At 44.4% G+C, this 16,793-nt stretch overlaps 1 protein-coding gene across 1 annotated transcript in view; it reads left to right on the forward strand.

Moving 5' to 3' along the window:
- robo1 (roundabout, axon guidance receptor, homolog 1 (Drosophila)) overlaps positions 1-16,793 on the forward strand; it is a 196,704-nt gene that overhangs the window by 66,509 nt on the left and 113,402 nt on the right. The gene's annotated exons all lie outside the window — the stretch shown is intronic.

Genomic DNA, 16,793 nt, shown 5'->3' on the forward strand with positions numbered 1-16,793 from the left:
ACAGTGGATTTTGGAATTCGTCCTTTTTTTTTTTTTTTTGCACAAAGGAGCGAAATGGTTTGATTGAGATCGCCTGAGTGGTCTGAGCGCGCTGCAGCAGCGGGATGAATTGAAAGGAGAAGCTCTCCGTCCTCTCTGCCCACATAGTCTAGCAGAGTTGTAACATGGTGTGTTAGAGCTGTGGCGAACTGTTTTTGTATTATGTTTTCTTTTTCCATTTTCTGAAGCCTTCCACTCGTCCACAGCAAGAAGCCAAGGCAAGCTCTTGATAAACTGCTCCTGGACTGTTGTGATATTTAGCTTTTTGTGACTCACAAACTCAAATCTGGGTGTTACATTTTTAAACTCTGGATTCTAAGATTTCTTTTTTTTTTTGCAGTTTGACATGACGGAGCGGATGTCTAAATTGCCTTTTTGAATAATTTGGATTACACAAGGCCATTTCTCACAAGAGAGGCGTTGAATGATGTCTCCAACTTCTATTGGATTTGTATTTCTGTTAGGATTTGTCCATGTGTGCTCAGGTAAGTCAGTGACCATCATTACGAAGTTATCCGTGAGCTATAGCCCTTCATTGGGGATGTTAGCTACAAGTTTAATAAAAAACAAAAAAAGGTCAAAGGTGAAAAAAAATCTCTTTAATTATTTGTGAAGCTACAGAGCTTAAATAGCAATGCAACTGGAATTAAGTACATGTAGAACAAAGCAGTTCAATTTAAAACATTGTAAAAAAGTATTAAAATGTGTTACTAACATAATAAATGTCTCAGTGAAAAATAGTTGCCCCAGGGCAAAATATTGACATTAACTTCCCCAACCATAACAAAACACTTTTGAACACTGGACTTGTGTTAAACACGGAGTGTGTTTTAACCCTCGGTCTCATGCTTTGCAATGAGGAAGGCAATTCTGATTCACCACAATGAAATTTTCCCTCTTGAACAAAACACGTAAAACCTCAGGGTGAAGGGGTTGTCTTACTTTTAAGAGCTGAGCACACATAAAGAGAGTCACACATAAAGTGCTGAAGCCATGTGGGATCAGTGGAGGGAGCAGCTATCATCGGTCATACAGACAGCACGAGCCCCTATGGAGACCATGTTTCCATGTATGTCACCACACTGCCCATTGCATGAATGTTATTGCTGAGTGCAACATTCTGTATATGTTTTAAAGATGAAAATCGGCCGCATATCTTATTTTTCATTTGGCTGTTGGTCTGGTTTTATCTCAGCTTTGTGTGGAGATCCCCCTGCTGGGTTTCAGTTGTCTTTGTCCTCTGATGCTGCTTCCATCGTTCCTTATTATCTTACACATTATTCCTCCTCACCCATCACATGGATGATGTCTTGATAGAGCTCCAGGACCATGATAGCTGGGTTTTCCAGGTCAGTTGCTTCTGAGTTGTGAGGAAGCAAATCCTCACCCCATTATAAGACATTAGGAAAAGTGCACCCAGAATGGCAGCAAGTGGGTCATTTTACACAAAGAGAAGCTTGTACAAAACCCCAGAAATGGAACAGATTAAGAAGAAAAAACATGTATAAGGTAGTTTATTTATTGAAATATTAATACTTTACTCTTACTGTTTATCGTAGCTCCAAAACCCCTTTCTTTCCAAACTCTTGCTTTGTGTCTATCTGTTCCTAAAAAGAATGTCTCTCTGCACGACTACACATGTTAGGGATCTCAATCATGCCCAAACTGAAAGGTCTCAATTCTCTGTCTGGTCGCTGTGTTCGTCCAGATTTAGAGTCACTGACTTTCTGCAGAATGTGTCCGTATTCAAACGTCATTCGCGCTTCCTGATTAGTTTCCTGAATTGGGTCTTTGTTTCATGTAGAGAGGCAGAAATGTAGCGATGGGGGAAATCCTGCAACACCACAGTCGTTTGAGGAAACACTGTAGCACCTGAACAGGAAGTAGGATCAGAGGTGAGGGTTTCGAGCTATAGGTGGTGGCTCCATCTGCTTCGCCCTCGGCCGGATCCTGAGCCCGGCCTGAGTCGCTAATGGTCCTGTCCTGTGAGAGAGACCGTCAGACACCAGGGTTTCCAATTACGCCCGGCTGTGGGGATGTCTGGGGAGGTTTTCTTGGGAGAGGCGTGAGAATAGGGCCTGCTAATGTAGAGACGGACTGGACAGCAGATACTCAACGGATTGGTCGTGGATTAGACACTCGTGTCAGGAAAATTGGATTACGCACCACTTGCCAGCAAAAAAAGATTTCATAGCTGCTGCTAATTGGAGGGGTAATAGCTTCATTATAGTGTAGGGAAGGTATCAAGTCTCTCAAACAAACGCCTAATGGTGTTTCGTAACATCTCTGATGATAGAATCAAGATCGTTTTCACATTGCTGGCCTGATTGTAAAAGTATTTTTATACCACTTGTATGTGTGAAATAGAGGGAGAGGGACGAGATGACCTTTGTCCTTGTCAAACTTGTGTTGACATGCTTATTGCAGCCCTGCGCTGTCTGAAGGTTGCAAATTGATACCTTCATCTGTCATGCTCGGGCCCTGTTATCAGGTGATCTGCCACACACTAAATGGTTGTTATCTCTCCTCCATGTGCCCGTCAGACCTCATACTCACCTCAGAGTAACCATTCAGAAGAGGCGCCTGTGCTCCTCGCACTCAAAATGACACTCCAGATTACTTTCAAGAGATTTGAATGACACATATTAACAGGCAGGATATAATGTCAAGGCAAATATCAGACTTCCTTTTTGAAAATGTACATCCATGTTGTTGTAAACTCTTTGGGTGGTCGTATGCAAGCACAGCACCGTGTATAAGTGTGACCGTGTGCTGGTGCTGATAAATATATGGGCTGTGGGAATCATTGGTGCCCTGGTAATCAGCCCCAGCCCCCAGCAGGTTTGACAAATTTACTCGTAAGTGCTGAGAAATTGCTGAGCCCTTCCACCTCCTACATCATGACGATATGACAGGACACAGCAGGATTCAGGGCCAGTTAATGAGCAGAGACCACAGGTGAGAGCCATCTCTGTCTCCTGTCTTCTTTACGATTACCTTTCCTTTGGCCTTAAAACCTGCTCATTAAAGCCAGCCTCTTCCCTTCAAGCTCTCTCGCAGCTTTTTTTCTACTCTTTTTTTTTTGTGAAATAGCGGTATTCTAAATGGCCCCCAAATCATGATTTCTTTTTTTTTTCTGTGAACAGATGTTGTGTGCGGGCAGTAGAAAGAGCCTCAGGTCTGCTGAAAAATCTCACACCTGCGCGAGGTGACAGTGCCCATGAAGTTTTATATCTATAACTTCCACTAGTTCACATTAATCTGATCCTAATCCAAATCAAGCAGGGTTTTACACCCTAAGATCCAGGATTAGGCCGACTTTGGCTTAGTGAAACCACATGGAGGAATGTGGGAGGGCAGCCCGTGTGCTCTTCCTGTTCATGAGAACTGCGGCGAAGTCATTAATGACAGACGAGATAAACATTTCAAAGCAGTTTGTTTTAGGGCAGATAATTAGGCGGTGGCTCTTAATGATCTGCTTTTCCCCTAATGACCTAAAAGCGCTGCTTAATTGGATTAATTAGCAAATCCATCTGACATCAATAGTTTGTAATTTGCCGTGGCTGCAGCTTGACTGATACGCATGTCTGCACGGCGAGTCAGAGGATATAGTTCATTTTATAAAACTGAGGATGCATCTCAGTGCCCTGTGTGTCTTGGTGCTTCAAACTCCTCAGGGGTTAGCTGCTATGTGTCACCAGGCTTCAGTTTCGACGGTTGGAACTGAGGAGAGTTATGCCCATCGCTTGCTGATAATGTTGTTATGACTTATTTAGCAATTCTCACTTTATCCGTCAAATAGTCTGTCAGTCTAAGCTCTACAAACGTATAGCCAGACAGAGCTAAGCCGTCCGCACTAAGAATACTCCGGGAACATAACTTCATATTAGCTTTTTAGTCTGGAGCTGGCTGATACTGGAAAGCAGCAGGCGTGTCCAGGATATTAGACTCGTGGGTCAGTCGGCATAGTAAACGCATCTTGTTCTAACACTTGACGTGGAGGACAAACATTCCCTATTGCCAGTCGGTGTGGTAGTGATAAATGACATGTCCTTATAGGATGAAAGGTGTCGTCTGGTTTCTGTCTCAGTTCACAAATGCCACACTTTGACTTCCCGCGGCTTCGCTTCCTGGTATGAAAAATGCAAAGCGTTAGAATTGCAGACACAGCAACGCACAAGCAAATTGCATAATGCTAATCCCCATTTGATTCTACATCACTTTGCATGTTTACTTAATCTAGCTTCGCCGTGGATTAGTTTACCCATGACTCCAGTAATATAGATGTGAGCGAGAAGGAAAGGCGGAGAGGTGGGGAGTGTGTTTGTGTATGTGTGTGGGGTGGCGAAAGGGGGCTTAAGGAATCTCTTCATCCTCTTACCCATCCCCCTCCTTTATTTTTTTGTTTTGGCCCAATTTGTTTTAAGACTTGCCTTTTTTTTGTGGCTGGTCAGTGCAGAGCCTTTCTTAAATAAAGCAGGCTGACACGCAGAAAAAAGCCTGTGGGTTGGAGGCCGCATTGTGTCGCCTTAACAGGGCGATTGTAAGGCATGGAGGAGGGGAAGAGAATGGTTCACGAGGGACTGAGGGTGTGTGAGGAGTGTCGAGGTGGAGAGGGGGGGGGGGGGGCCCTACACAAAGGCTACCCCAGGGTGTGGAAGGGGGATGGAGGGGGACGAAGGGGAGGACGAAGCAGTCAAACATACCATGATACACCAGCTCTGGGAATTCTCTTGATCTGGCTCTCTGTGCTCACGTTGCATATTCTCACTGGTCCCTCATGGCAGCAAATGTGCTGATTAGGGTGGTAGTGGTTGAACACTTTGAGGCAAGGACGCTGGTGTTGTTTTTTTTTCCTTTTCTTTTAAAGGTGGACATCTGGGGAGAGGTGAGGTTAAATGTGTAAAAGTGCTGAGTGAATAAATGATCCTGGTGCAAAGCTTCAGTGCGGCATTGAGGTTTTGGTTTGAGCACGGCCAACATCCCGCATGGATCTAAATTCTACGTACTCAGGAACTCCTAGAAGGCTTGCCCCGGGCCTGGCGTTAGCTGTGGCGGAGAAGCCATGCTACCGTAGGGTGCTCTGCCTTGTGCATTTTAAAAAGGCTCAGACTTCCCTCCCTTTCATTTTCTCCACATGGGGAGACTGAGCGGTGGCATTGAGGATGGCCTCTCCCCAGTATCCTTCTTTTCTTCCTCCCTCCCTGAGCTCAGGCCTCCTCCCAGCCTCTGTGACCATTCTATTACCCCCTCATTGCAAGGCCTGGATACACTTTTGAAATGCTAAACCTCTCTTTGGTTATAACTGACAGGGGAAAAAATACCATTAAAGAGGCTGAGAGGGATAGATTAAATTAGCAGTTAAAAGAGAGACTGCTAATTAGTTGATTAACGTCTTTGGTTCCTCCCCCTCTTAGCTATACTGTCGTAGTTAAGAGTCCCTCTGGTGACAAGGTTCTCCTTCCCCAAACATTATTTCCTGTTTATTTAAAATATCAAAACATATTTATTTTTATCCAGATTGATTGCTTTAGGAGATTCGCGTTGAAGAAGCCACTCTCATCCAGAGCTGCATCAGCAACTTTACGTGGTGTTCCTTGGGGGCTGATTCTGTCACACAAAGGCAGTGATAAAAGTAGGAGGGGTGCGCTCTATTTAGGAGGAAGCGCTGGAAAACATAATTAATGAGAAGGTGACCTTGAGATTCACTATTATAGGACTGCTTTTGGAGCCGCTGCCACCATTCAGCTGTAACCATGGTGAGGAGGATTCAAATAACCGGGTGAATTTCAAACAGTCGCTCTGAGTCGGGAGATTCATTTTGATCCTGGTCTATTATCAGGCTTACCTACGTTCTGCAAATTGGTGACATGTTCCTTTAAATCTGTTGTGACAATAGAAATGAAGACAAATTAACAATCCCACATATTTTTTTTATTTATGTTTTCTGCTGTAGATAACGTGTGTTGACCTTTCTGTTCGTACAAAGGGCCGCCTCTATTGAACCCTTTGAACAGGAACAATGCTTTTGACTCGTACTAAAAGCCTCTGGATTTTCACCTTTTCAAAAGCTTTTAAACTTTATAATTTCTGAGACTTGCAGAGCTTTTGAATCAATCCTTCATGTCACGTTTTTAGTATCCTTCTACTGTACTATCCTCCCTCTTATGCAGTCGCTCTCTCCCCCTCCCACGTCCGCTCTCCTCGCCCATACACTGAAAGCTCTAATTGAATAAGAATTGTAGTCTCAGGCTGAGAGACAGGTTCTTCAGGCTTTAAGCACAAGATTGCTTTTGCATTTTGCCTCGTGTCTGTCACCAAGTCTTAATCTGAAGCCCCATAGTTCAAAAAGAGAGCCACACCTCCATTTCCCTACATGCACTTGGCTTCAGCAATCACACCTTTGTTTGACTCAGAGGACGTTGTTGCAAAATGTCTGAAGGCGCTCTGCGATGACTGCTGTCCTACTTGACTGTTGTGATTCATTCGGACATTCAGTCCTGACAGACGGTGTTTATCCCATCTTATTACAGTCCTTTAATCAGAGTGTGCTACTCACTTCTGTCTCCACCTCTACCTAATGATGTAGTGGTAATGATGTCTATTCCTTTCGACATCTTGATGCGTATTTGAATTATTCAAAGTGTTTTCTTTACACATTGACTTTGATTGAGCTGATCTTACGCCTCCTTTCTTTGCATTTGCTTTTTCATTCAGACATCCATCGCATACACGGGCTTTATATTTGCCCTCTGCTCTGTTTTGTCTCTCTCTAGTACGACAGGGCGGACTACACCCTTCTTGATAGACACTAATAACGCATAATTGATGGATTTAAAAGTCTCTTTATTGGCTGCCTCACTGTTGATCACTTGTGAAGGGAGAAGTTGGGGAAATCAATGCAGTTCAGTGTCAGTGAAAAGAGAAAGATATCCTCAGGGTGGTTATTTCCACTTCCAAAACTGATTGGGATATTTCCTCTCTTGCATTTGTCATCACAGCTGATATGTCTCCCCCCTCCGTCTCCGTCTCCAACTGTGGAGGAAAACCGGTTTCCTTAGAAATGTTACTCAGACGTTGACAGTTTTTCTGCTGTCAGATGTAGAAAACTGACAGATGCAAATGGAGGGATACATTTATGACCAAGTCATTTTCAGTTAAAGGATTAAAGAAAACACCGTGTACCTGGACAGTTGGTATGTGTTTTGAGGGGAGGACGTGGTAAGTGGGTGCTGGAAAGCAGACATTGCCAGTGAGCCGTTGTCTGCAGAAGGAAATTAAATTTTAATGCCAGACTGGGCACAGTCTCCCCTCTGTGGACGTCTAGAAAAAGGCTTCTTGGCAGACTTCGCCCCTTCATTAATTTTGACCAAATATTTACTGTGCATCACATGGCATGCCTTACATCCCACTCTCGTTTTTCCAGGCCAGGTTTCGAACCGTTTGGGGCGATTTGTGTTCCATGTGGCTGGACTCGGGCCATGCCCCACTCTGCAGGCCATGCTGGTGTCTTTGGGATCTTGCCGCATGAGAAACTGGCTCCACGGAGTCTTAACCCACGCTATGCCTCTGGGAGCCACGGTTCACTTTAATAATACCTTGCATCCACAGCTCCACTGCAGCGGAATGAAGCACTGTCACATATGTGCATGCACATACACGAGCTTTCACACGTTGACGGTCCAATGTTATGTGCTCCGTGCTTACCCTTTTAACCTGAAGGGCACAAGAAGGAAATGTGCCAAGTTTCTGCACTCCGGCATTACCGTTGTACCCCCATCTGAATGCTGTAACTGAAATTCCCTTTCAACACCCAGCTGTCTGAGATTTGCTTTAGAATGTGTTTGGCCGAACATTTGGAATAGCCTACGTAAGGTCATCGTCTCTGCTCTCAGGGACTGTAACACAACACTGGTCCAATAGCAGACCGGTATCAGCCGCTGCCATCGACTAAATAACATTTAAAAAGCATTAGGTGCTTTTTGGCCGTGCCTGCCCCGATTCACTTTGGCATCTCTTCAGAGCTGTTCTTTTTCTTGGCACCCAGCCCAAATGCCATACTCCCTTTGGCTGGGCTGTGCCAGCTGAGTGTGCTGGTCCTTACTCCTCACTGTTCGCCAGCCCCTCCCCTGCCTGCCACCTATCCCAGTCCCCTCATTGCTGGTCAGACAGTCCTAAGACTGACCTTGGGAGGAGCAGACCATCGCACCGGATTGTAATGGATGCAGAACTGAGCAGACGGCAGATTTAATTGAATTAAGCGTACAGTTTTGTTTACATTAACCTGGAGTGCTGTTTCCATTCCTGTGCAATCATTGCATAATGTAGAGTGTGAAACTGAGCCGTACCCATCTGCTCGTGTTAATTGTATGTTTATAATCCGCACTATTAACTATATATTTGTTTTAAAAAATGCTAAACAAATTGTTTTTCGCTGAAATGCAATTTATTAATCTCTTGAGGGTTTCAACTCGAGCAGCTGATGGAAGAACAAGTCAGCAGTGAGACTCCTGCTGTCCCCGGTTGGGAAATAAATGTACCAGTATATTCAATTACCCCTGCTTCTCCTATCCTGCTGTTGCAGGCTGCTTTGATGTATCACTGTGAACGCACTGGTCAAACCTCATTATTAACTGGCAATGTTAGAAAACAAAAACAAGATGTAATTGCCCACTCACGCTCCCCGGTGCTTCTTTTCTGTAATCCCCATCTATGCTCCCAACCTTGACTGTGGAGCATGCAGAGGCTTCCTATTAGAGGGTCTAAGCCTGGCACATATTAACTACCGCTCTTTTCCCGGGATCTCTACCCCGCTGAAGGAACGACATCTTTGACACCGATGTTGGAGTTATTTCATGAGCAGCACGAGCCAAGTTTTCTTCTTAGGTCATCGCTGTGAATATGCAGGGTCGACGTGAGGAGGCTGCTCAAAGTCGTACACAGACAAGTTAATATACTGATGGATAGATGCTAGGCAGACTGACACACACACACACAGAACAGACAGAATTCTGTCTCTTTGCTTGCATCCGCTCTGTTCAGCCCGTCTGCCTTCATGGTCTCCAGAGCCAATTTGACAGGTAGCCTCCTAACAAGCGTTCCAGTCTTTTCCACTACAGCTTTCCTGCTTGTCTCGGTGAATGGATATAATAAAGCATAGGAACTGTGTTTATCCTGCAGGAATGCATTCTGCCCTCGTGGCCTTCTGCAGACTTTGACAGCTTTTATTTGTGTCTAATGACACTCACTGGGGCTGCTTGGCATCAGGAGGAGATACAACTCATCCACAATTGTGTCCCCTGGGTTTCTGTTGAAAATTCATTATTGCATAGTATATCTTCTCGTTGTCATTTTGTCTTTTCACAGTTACTTCTTCTTGTTATGTTGCTTACAATTTATGTGAGCATGCTAAGGATATTTAAAGTGTGAGAGGAAAGCTTTATTCGTATTGCTAATGAATCAAGCACTGTTTAACAATGGAGTTTCCATTCATGGCTTTTATCTATAAGCTTACCAAAAAAAAAAAAGAGATGAGTTTTCAAAGAATGACGAAACAAAGATGTGCTTGTTGTCTTCGGTTGACTTAGGAGGTGTTTCATGAGCATCAGAGCTCCTTCTGTCATACTTGTGATTCCGCCTGGTGTCTTTCAAATGTGTCAGGCCCGTTTGGGAAAGCCTGGAGGAGAAGTGGGAATACTGCTCCCTTTGTCGTAGCTCCAGATGGGGGCCCCAGAGCAGGATGGACCCCAGCCTCCCAAAGGAGCACTCTGCTGGGGCTGTCTCACCCCCGGCCTGGTCTGCTAGGTGAGAGTCAGGGATGCGTTTCCCAGCTGACATAGACAGTTTTGGGGCTAGTGCTTCAGGGCCAGGAGGGGGGGCTTTGTTGGATCCCATCCTGATGAGCAACAGTGATTATACCACAGCCCCAAAACGTATGTATGTTGGTAACCTATGGCCCTAAGAAGGGAGTGCTGCTTGTAATGTCAGCAGATTCGCCACCTCTGTATCATATATGACCAATAAGCATCAGGACGATCAGAGGCAACGAAAGTGAAGTTTAGTGTTTTACAAGTCACTGATCTGCTTTTAACCAATGGTAGCTTCTCTGTGTGTCACACCTTCCTTTTGTTTAAAATGAAATTAACAAATGATTGAATTGTGTTTGGAGCCTTGCAGAGTTATGACAGTCTGTGTTGTTTTTTTTACTGATTAATTCCTCAACTTTGTTCAATGTCTCAACCTTAATCATAGCAAAAGGCGCTTTGTGTCTTGTTTGCATTAAAGTCTGCAGAAGCCATATATCACTCAAATATCAATGGGAGCTTTGTAATCATCTGTGAGTGTGTGGACTTAGTTTCTAAAACAGCAAATACAGATAAACAATCAAACAGTGTAGTGCTGGGTTGCAGTGTTGTGTAGTGTGTTTCAGGTTTGCTTTGATTAAAAAAAACAAAAACCAAAAGCACAAATTTGGACGGCGGTACTATTTTTTTGGAAACTGATATCTGTTCTCAAGTGCTGCTGTGGTATCAGCGCAGTAACCGTACCCCGTTCTGTTTGGTAAACGGAGACAAAGAGATGAGGAAAGAAAGAGGCCATAAAGATATCCATCATCCCCCTCCGTCACCCCACCTCCGGGTCCCCATACACACTCACACACGGGGCTCTAATCCTGCCTCTTAGGAGTGTAAGTGATAGCCTTGTGTAACATTAAAAACAGGTCTGATCTGATGCAACTGGCAAAGTCATTCACGCAGAGCATTCCAGGGTGGGATCCTGATGTTGAAACGGTAAAAGATTCAGTTTCTCTTTCCTGTTAATTAATGTCATCTGTTCAGCAGGAGCACGGTGCCTTGCCTTTTTTGCTCCGCTTCCGTCTCTCCCTCTGTTTCTCCCTCTTATCTCTGGCCTCTCTCTCCGTTATCTTCTCTAATTCAACAGAAAAGGGTGCCTTTTCTTTTGCTTTCAGTCATTTATTGGCAGGCAGCGTCCCGAGCAGGCGTGGCTCCGGTCTCTGCCTGGCTACCCCGAGGGACACGCCCTCTGCTCTTATCTCTGCCATAAATCCCTCTTAAATCCCCTAATCACAGATTAATGTGACTGTAGATAGGGAGTGCCCTACTGTGCTTGGCCTTCCTTATCGCAGACCCATATTCCATATCTCTGCCATTGCTCAGCTGGACATCTGATATGGGGTGTGATGATACGGCTCAGGCTACGGCAACACCTCCCGATTTCAGCATCGGCCTTTTTGAGATTATGTTACCTTGAGAAGCTTTATGGAGGCAATGAAACTTTACCACGATATAAACACATGCAATCCTAGGCTGGGATCGTTTGATCCACAGCGAGAATTGGACTGAATGACCCAGCATTGTGAAGTGTGGTTTATCATTCAAGGAAGTCGACACATTAGCCCCTCTCCCTATACCTCAGGGGACCTCAGTGACAACAGATCTAAATTGCCTCACTGTCCCTCTCCCCTGTGACTTCTCCGGGGTAAAGGGCAGGTGCCTGGCTCCTTTCCTCCACCTCACACTCTGCCAAGGAAAAGAGCTGTGAGAGACAGAGGCACATTGGCTTTGTCATGCTAGGGAAATCATTGGACCTGAACTTATTACTTCTGCCAGGCGGTGGTTTTTGTTTGTTTTGTTGGCCTGCCTTCCGCTATCATCTTTATGCAGAGAGTGATTAGTAATAAAAATGCAGCACTCGTGATGTCGCCTGTGGGGTTACATGAGCTTTTAATTGCAAAGGGCAAACATGCTGTGTTTAAGCAATGACCCTGGCTCTGACAGAGCTGACCCTGTCTAGCTGCTTTTTGCCCGAGTCTGGGTTATAGTTCCAGGGCCGTCTTTTATGCCTTCAGTCAGAGTAGTTCGATCGATTGCTGCCTCCCAGACAGCGTTGTAGAGCCACAAACCACATTTTATTGCATTTTCTTGCAGTTGACATCTCGGCTGTTTCTCTGACAGTAAATGTTCTCAGTGAAATTCTTCCAATACTAACTTTTGCATTATGTAATTATACACAATCAATACTGCAGCTCTTATAGCTATAGTGTGTAAGCTACACTGCAGACTGATGTCATTGTTAACAGTGACAAATGACAGAACAGCCAGTTGAATGGTCCAGCACGGGTTGAATGTGCACTGGAGATATTTTATCCTTGCCCCCTGTCTCCTTGCGCTGCGTTTTTATAAACTACGATAACGTCTACAGTTACATGTCTCCTGCCTGTGTCCAGGTGCTGTCTCACTCCTCTACCTCTCCTTGCAGTTCTCATGCATTAGTTCAGTACTGTAGAGTTGCTCTGGCTGCTACAACCAACAGCGTGTTGGTTTTAAAGTTTGCTGTCTGTAAAATGTTCTAAAATGTTTTGTAAACTGATGTTGATAACTTTTATAAATTATACAATTAAATTACTTTTTTTATGATGTCTTTCAGTGCCCCCAGATCTGATGGTTTACCCACTGAGGTCCAGTGCAGTATGAGTGCCCTGCTCAGTGCACCCCATAATGATCTATTGGCATGATCAGTAGCAGTCCATCTCTTATGCATAATATTTCATTGTCAGATAGGAAGCAGGCTTATCTCGTGGAATATAGATCCTCAGTAAATCGACCCATGTTGTAGGGTGAAAATCAAGTTTAGCCCCAAGACACGGATGAATCGATATGTAGCTGGTAGCCATAACGTTAATATGCAATGTATGCCGGGTGATCTAATGGGCAGCCAAGTGACCTTGGCTTCTTGAGAACCACTGCAAATCCCGCGATCATGCCCTGTCTATCAATGATTGTGTGGTGAAGCCTGACCCGAGTGGCTTCTGAATTGGTAGGAGGCAGACACGAGAGACTTTGTTCCGATATCAAAAGGCGTTTTATTTATAAAAGTGCCCTGCGACACGTGTAACCAAACATATATACAAACAAAACAAACATTTAACTTAGCGTAATTGAATAAAACTCAGCTCATCTTAAAGTAACATAATCACGTGCACACAGTTTCACACTGATCTTCCTTCCCCCCCCCCCCTTGTTCAGTCAAAGTCATCTCCTTATATAGAGCCTCCTATCAGCGGGATATAGTTCCTACCATGAGTGCAGGTGACACCAATTTACTGACTCACTATTTAACAGACAAAACCTATAACTTACAGCACCCCTTTAGATAGCCAACAATTGTATATGATTTACAATTTGCTATACACTAATAACAATGTAAAACAGATCATAACAACCTACAAATCTACCGGTACATACTCTACTTCCCCCCCATACTTGGTCTGACCCAATGCCATCACAGATGACATCATCCAGTGTATAAATAGAGGAAATTAATGGGTGCCTCCCCCTTTAGCCTCTGGGACACATGGTGGGTATGGCAAGCAAACAATTGACAAGCATGGTCAGCTTTATAGATGAATGCAATATGGGACAAATGGTGTGTTCTCACCCACTTTGTCACAGATTGGACTGGAGAAAGAGCCTAGTTTCAGAGTGGGCAAATACGCCGGAGGTCTTCATGCATCCTAGGATGCATACACACACTGTGTGAACACATGGGTCAGTGTCTGGGTCTGGACCCTTGTGGTGGCTGTGCGAATGGGTCTGAGGCTGTTCAATTCAGTGTGCTTGTTGTTGCTCTTGGGCTCTCATGGTTTGCTGTTCATTCCCGAGATTGCTTTTATCATTGAGAGAAAAGTCTCAGAGTCATAGTTGTTTTTTTTTAATCACCTCCACAGCAAGAAAAGGTTCCCTCAAGCATAGTTTAACTGTGTGTGTGTGTGTGTGTGTGTGTGTGAATAAATGAGAAAAATACTCACTCTAGCAAGTGAGAGGGTTAAGGGAGAAGGAGAATCTTGCCTCAGGCACCAATCGATCAGATCCTTGCAGTAGAAGTCCCAGCTTCCCCTCAGTGAAGCTGTGTATTGCATTAGCTCATCTCAAATTTTCTGTCTGGAAGCGAGGGAGGGGGGAGGAGAGGGGGATAGAGAGTAGGAGTGAGGGCGGTTGAAAGCAGCAGAGGAGAAGGAAGGGCAGCGCTTTGAAATACAGGGAGGGGAAGCGAGAAAGAGACGCCGAACAGCTTGGCTCAGTAGTGAAGTGTGCACTCTGCTCCTCCCGTGTTTCTGATTTGGTCTTCAAAACATGCTGTAGGGAAGGAGTGAAGTTAGCTGGTTGGCCATCTTCTGAAAGCATGCACCTGTAGAGGGGGACATGGGAGTGCCGCCTGTGTCTCTTTCCCCTGGTGAGGGGTAATGGAGCTGAAGGAACTGGGGTCACTCAAAGTGTCTATGGGGATCAGCACAGCACAAATACACACACACACATGCACACAGTGAATTCAATCAGGAACAAGGGAAGCATAATAGCATTGTGTAACTGATACATTCTCGCACCCACTCGCAGCTCAAAACTCACACTCAGGAATCCCACACTTATTAGAGCTCAAATATGAACTGCTGAATGTGTGTACACCTGTTTTTTCTTACCGGCTTCCCTGTAACAGGATACTATAACCTGTTTATTGTATTCTCAGTCTGCGTCTTAATCATGCAGATCCGCTGTAATCATCTACAGTAAACAGCCGCTGATCAAACACAGTGCTCCCTGCTGCACAGCTCTCCTCACAGTGGGCCACATCTAAATAGTTAATGGTTCCCCCATAAAACCCCAAACTTCAGACTATTTTAAATTGGAGAGGAGCTCTCTAAATCAGGAAGGGAATGGGCTGAGTAGATAGTGGCGGAGCCCTTCAAAGTCCTCTTTAATAAAACATATTAGCCCGCCTTGTCTGGTGAAGGGCGGTGGTAGTGGTGCAGTCTCTGTGGTGGTAGTGTGCCTGGGTATGGTAGCATAGCGAGGAGTGTTAGCTCAGCTCTGCGCGCCAGTATGCTGCCGTACCAAAAGGGCTGGGCCTCGTTAGCATAATATGGTCTGTAGGTTCAAAAGCTTGTGACGGGAGCACGTTACAAATAGAGGTTAATTCGCCTGGTAGCGGTTCAGGCCGCTCCAATAGCCAGGAAGCACAGACATGTATTTTTAATAAACTTTATTCAGCGTCAGACATTCCCGCTAAAGGCTTGATATGCCGCTCTCTCTAATTCACCATCTGCTTCTGTCTGTCTCCCAGAAATGCTTTAATCTCTACAGATATGTTTTTCCTAATATCTATACAATGACAGGCAGAAATACTGGGTTTTCTTATTTGATGTGTTGCCACTAAATATTTAATCACCAACTCATTGGCTTTGGTATAATTGCTCCAAATAGTTACTGGCAAATATTTTTAATGTGGCATAAAATCCTGTAATATTCCACAATCATAAGCGCAGCATCTCATTCATTATTTTCGAGTGGCTCATTAGCTATTTTGCTATTTATTTTCCCCCACCATTATTGCAGTCATACCCAACCACTGCAGTTAGTTTTAGAAAAGGTATGTGCAGGACATAGACACGAAAGTCTCTCCCAAAGAAGTAGACTTCAACAAGTCTCAAAGGAAAACAGTGTGTGCATGAGATTTGTGTAAAAACAAGTGTCGATGATGCATGCCCAAAGTTAAAAAAAAGAAAAAAGAAAAACAGTCTTCCCTGTCATAAACTGTAGTCGAGGAATTACTTGATCATGATGTCCTTCATTGGAGTATATGATTAATTATATTCCATTGACCACACCACACATTTGCATCGAAGTGATTAATCTTTTCACGGAGCTGTCGCTGATTATGCTGACTTTAGCAAAAATATACGGCGACCATGAGAAGATGCTTTCTCAGCACCAGGTTTGTAGGATGGCGGGGGATGGGTGGAGGGCACAGAAATGAGGCAGTGTGGCAAGTTCACGGGATGCTGGGTAAATTAATTGCAGGCCTGTGCCTCCAATTAGACCAGACTCTTTTTAATTGGTCCTGAATGAGCTCCAAAGGCCTACGCTGGGAGATATAGCAAGTGGGGGGAGACTCTTTCTCTCTCACCCACACACACACATTATATTGTGTGTAGGCACACAATGCATTCACAGCCATCAAGTCCCACCCTTCAGGAATTAACAACAGGAAGCTAATTTGCATGTAAAGCAGGTTTGATAGCCACAGCTGACTGGTCGGAGAGCATTAGTAATGGCCTGATAGCACTGGGGTGTTAACCCCCTTGCCACTGCTGTCGGCACTCTTTATTCAACAGAGTAATCTCTACTCCTGCTCCTTTCTTTGTCCCCTAACATGCACTGCATCCATATCTTATCATTCATCTTTTAATTTCCCTTTACCTTAAAGGTGTGTCATATTCCTGTTTACTGTTGCTTCCTTTTTTTCGTCTTTGCTCTTTGATCTGAGAAATGACAGTCACATAGCTGGAGCAGTGCTAAGCTTCACTAAAGGAGCTGTTACTGTAATTAAAGGGTTACTTCTCTCACAGAATGGTAGTTCATTTGGTCTCCACTACTGGCATCAGCAGTACCTGTTATTGGACCTTAAATAATATGTTCCACTTCTTTTAAATTATATTGTCTTTATGTCAATAGGTTATACATACTGTTTATCAGTATAGTTTGTGGAGAAGTAAAGAAGCATACATACTTGGGGAACATCAATATCCATTCTAGTACGTTACTCATCCAAAAATGTTGAGAAAACACAAAAAAGATTTGCACTCAAGGATGCCTGTTATGTTAATGTGTCCAGAGGAAGGTATAGCTGCCTTTAAAACGGTCCTATAGAGTCCACGACAACAGGCCTGTAGGTCCTAT

The sequence above is a fragment of the Anarhichas minor genome, unplaced genomic scaffold (assembly GCF_050575085.1).
Source record: "Anarhichas minor isolate MPS153535 unplaced genomic scaffold, ASM5057508v1 ptg000026l, whole genome shotgun sequence".
Taxonomy (NCBI): domain Eukaryota; kingdom Metazoa; phylum Chordata; class Actinopteri; order Perciformes; family Anarhichadidae; genus Anarhichas; species Anarhichas minor.